This window comes from Pteropus alecto, unplaced genomic scaffold (genome assembly GCF_000325575.1).
Source record: "Pteropus alecto unplaced genomic scaffold, ASM32557v1 scaffold113, whole genome shotgun sequence".
Classification (NCBI taxonomy): domain Eukaryota; kingdom Metazoa; phylum Chordata; class Mammalia; order Chiroptera; family Pteropodidae; genus Pteropus; species Pteropus alecto.
Window position 1 is genome coordinate 1,311,314 of NW_006433949.1, and position 3,983 is coordinate 1,315,296.

General features: G+C 58.4%; 1 protein-coding gene across 2 annotated transcripts in view; it reads right to left on the minus strand.

The window, feature by feature from the left end:
* Window positions 1-3,983, minus strand: part of RBM19 (RNA binding motif protein 19) — a 112,093-nt gene that overhangs the window by 29,865 nt on the left and 78,245 nt on the right. The window lies entirely within an intron of this gene.

A 3,983-nucleotide genomic window follows, 5' to 3' on the forward strand; every position in this document is an offset into this window, starting at 1 on the left:
GGGACGCGCAACAGGGGCGCGTGCGCACATACGCGTGCGCACACACTCGTGTCGGCTCCGGATGGCCAGCGCCTGCTTGGGGGCGTGAGCGGCCTTCTCCTTCAGGCCCTGGCTGCACGCTGCGCGCGGAGGGGACGCTCGTGTTGGAGACGCTGATGGAGAATTTCCAGTTCCTCTCTGGCTGGCTGGCACACTCGTCCTCCCCCAGCCCGTGGGGTCAGTGTTATTTGGCAGGGTGTCCAGTCTTGTACGCGTGTGGCCAGGCGGGGAAGGCGCGGGGCTGCTGGTGTGTGCCAGCCGGGGCTCCGGACTCGGGATCGGCGGGGTCCCCCGACCTGAATCCGCCCCCACGGTGGAGCGCTGTGCCGAACCAGCAGGACGGGCCCCTCTCCTGGGCCCAGACCTGGGGCTCAGGCTGGATCATCGTCAGTGCTCTAATGACACACGCGACTCCCTCTAAGCCCCTCTTCCCCTCCTTCTGGGCTTCCTCTGCCAAGCCAAAGTCGGGCAAAGCTCTGGAGAAGGAAATGGCTCGGCTCCGCCTGACAGGGATCAAACAGGTAAACACAGCTCAGACCCCCACCCTCCTCCTCCCGGATAAACCTCAGAGAGATTCTCGGACAAAAGGACCGGGCCTCGCTTGCCTCCCCGCCTCGTGCCCGTGCCCCCCACCTCACCCTAGCGTCCATTTATCACATACACGCGTGCAAATTGCTACCGATAAATATTTAATGTGCACGGCATCCGAAGAGAGGTGTTAGTTTATTTGAAAATCTACACATACTCGCGGGCGCCTGGGCACACACACGTACACATGATGGTCTAGGATGCTTCAGGGCCAAAGACTGATTGGGTAAAAAACACAGTAAAGGCCGTAAGCTCTCGTGAAATGATATAAGCTAAATCCGAGGCGTTAACCTGCAGCCCTGCCAGCATGACCAGGCATCTGCCAGCCCAATTTCTGAAGGCAGGACGGTGTGTAAATGCGGCATTATGAGTCCTCAAAATGAATCTGCACGTCTGCACGGAGCTCTCCCCGGCAGCTCCGCTCCCCCCTCCCGGCGCCTCTCTGAGCAGGTGACAGAAACTGGGCTGCTGGTGACAAGGCCAGCCTCCCAGGGAGGGGAGGGGCTGGACAGGATGGGCGGTGGAGCCCTGTCAGTCTTCCTGGCAGATGTGGAGGGGGCCGGTTGGGGCCCAGACGCTGGGCAGGTGGGGACATTCAAGAAGGTGAGGTGGAGAGCTGAGGTGTCAAGCCTGCAAACCCTGCTTTATTCTGCCACCTAAAGGCCGATGGGTCCCACGACAGACACGCCGCCTCTCTTCCTCCACGGAAGTCCCCGTGCCTCTGCCAGGGCTGGCCTTGCCCAGAGAGGGCAGGGATGGTTGAGTTTCCTTGCAGGCACCTTCAGATAAATGGTCCCTTGGCTCCGAGTGCTTCAGAGAGCCACAGGGACGGCAGGAATGGTGCATCTGAAGGCCTGGAGGACTGGGGTCTGCAAGCATTCAGATCCGGTGGGAAGGCTGACGGGCACAGGGAGCCTTGGTGAGACCTCCGGCGTGTCCAGGCCACGCTAGGTACTGTAGGTACCCAGTCGCAGACAGCCTATGGGTGTGCTGGCCTCTCTGTCTGCTCTCCACCCCTGCCCCAGCCTCCAGGTTCTTTCAGGCTTCGGCTTCACCACTGCCTGCCCTGGGCAGCCTGTGCCGATCACTGCCCTCGGCTGGGCTGGATGCCCTACCGGCAGTCAGGGCTCACTGTGATGGAGATGCCTGTGTAGCTCTCTGCCTTCCCCTGGGGCTGGAACTCAGCTCTGTGGTAGTAAAAACCATGACTGTTTGTTCGTCACGGGAACTGCAGCAAGGAGCCCAGTGCCTGGATCAGAGTGGACGCCTGACAGTATTTCTGGAATGAATCGACAAGCCAACGGTAGCCCTGAATGTACACACGATCACTGGTATGTTCCACCTATAGGGAGGGCTGTGATGAGGGAGACGGGAAACGGGCCGTGGGTGCATACGAACAGCACAGATGTTAATTGTGAGCCTTACCATCCCCAGTTTACGGATGAAGAAACTGAGGCTCAGGGAGGTAGCAGTTCTCGCTAGTAAGTGGCAGGGCCAGAATGCGAATCCAGATGAGCCCGATGTTAAGCTCTCTGACCCCCACGCCCCACTCCAGGAATGGCGCATGTGGAGGTGGCTGGGAATGCACCACGTCATCTTCAGGGGTCCGGTGACTTGCCCAAGACAAAGGAGGCTGAGTCCTAGTTCCTTCTACCCACTCCATGTGCAAACCTCCTGCCTCTGCCCACCGCGATTACAACCGTGTTGCTTGATGGTCTCAATGGCCTCTGCCCAGGTTTCTTCTCAGCCTGTCTAATTTCTAGTGAGCCAGTCTATGTGTGTGCGAGCACGTGAGAGACAGAGAGAGAAGGCGAGCGAGGGAGAGAGTGAAGAGGGGGAGAAGGAGAGGGAGAGGGGGAGAGAGACGGAGAGGTGAATCCCTCCCCCTCTGCAGCGCTCTGCACGCTGTGGATGCTCCGTGCATGGCAAGCAGCTAAGGGTCCGGAGAAAGGCGAGGAAAATAATTAAAAGGTGGAGAAAAAGGCTGATGAGGAGAGGCTGAAGGAGATGTGCTAACGTGGCCCGGAGAAGTGGCATTCGAGAGCGCAGCATGGGGAACTGTCACAGAGGGGCGCCCTGGATCCACGAGGGGTTGCGGGCAAAGATCGGGGAGCTGGGATCCTGTCCTAGGCAGCCGGGGAGTCGTGGGGAGGTCACGGCCGCTGTCTGGGGTTTTCAGGCCGACACCTGCAGGGTGAATGAAATGCTGTGTCCCAACACCCTGGGCGCTTCCAAAATCTCGTTATGCTTCCGGAGGTCAGGGAAACGGCGATGGCGACGCTTCTCCTACCCTCTGAGAAGAGGACGAGAGAGAGCTGGGCTTGCAGAGTGGCCGGAAGGTTAGGGTCACATCTTAGAAGCAGCTTCCTGAGGACTGCAAAGCCCCGAAGTGAACGGCTTGGACCAAAACACCGTCATCGTGGCTCCCACCCCAGCTACCAATGACCGAGCGCCCGCGACACGCTAGGTCTTTCAAATATATTGTTTCTCAGTGCGACACCTGCCTCTGTTCTTACAACCGAGAAAACCGAAGCCCAGAGAGGCAAAGTGACCTGCCCAGGTCCCATGGCCGGGGACGCAGACCCAGGTGAGCTTGCCCTCCCGGCTCGAGGACAATGCCAGGAAAGGGGACAGCTTTGGTTCCGACACAGCCGTGGGGATAACATAAGGCTGATAACTGAGGATCTCAGAGAGGTATCGAGAGAGAATTAGAATGGGAAAAAAAAGAAAAGGTTGGTGGGGAAAATCGATGAGGTACCTTTAGCTCCTTGGAGATAAGCGATATATAAATACCAGCCATTATTAAGGTTCTTATCTGACAGCGAAGGCCACAGAGTCATTTTGAAGAGCGGCTCAGTTAGGAAGTTGGGTGTGAACCCTCGACTCCTGGGAGCAGAGGCCGCCACCTGGGCGAGGCTGGGCAGGACCACCAGGGCCCACGGAGGGAGGAAAATCACAGGACACCCAGGAGCTTCCCCCTCGAGCCCAGACTCCGCCGCTCGGGGAAGGAGACGCGTGTGCTCCCCACTGTGTAGATAATAGAAACCACAAAATAGCAATTACTGTATCAGAAGCTGTGAATAAAGAGGACATAGCGGGCTTTTAAACATGGCCCTCCTCCCCGCACCCCTCCCCAACCACGCTCACACTTCAGTAACAAACTCACACCTCACTTTTCCAATTATTTCATTCACCTCGGGTTCACCAATTACTCCCCCACACCGAGGCCCACCCCCTCCACCAGCAGAGTGCGCATGGCTGGTGGCGGGTTTGCGACAACTGGAGTTTGTTGTCACGTTTCTAATTTCTTTCGAGGTGTGTGCGGGAGGGAGGGACGCGGGGGGCGGGGGGGGCGG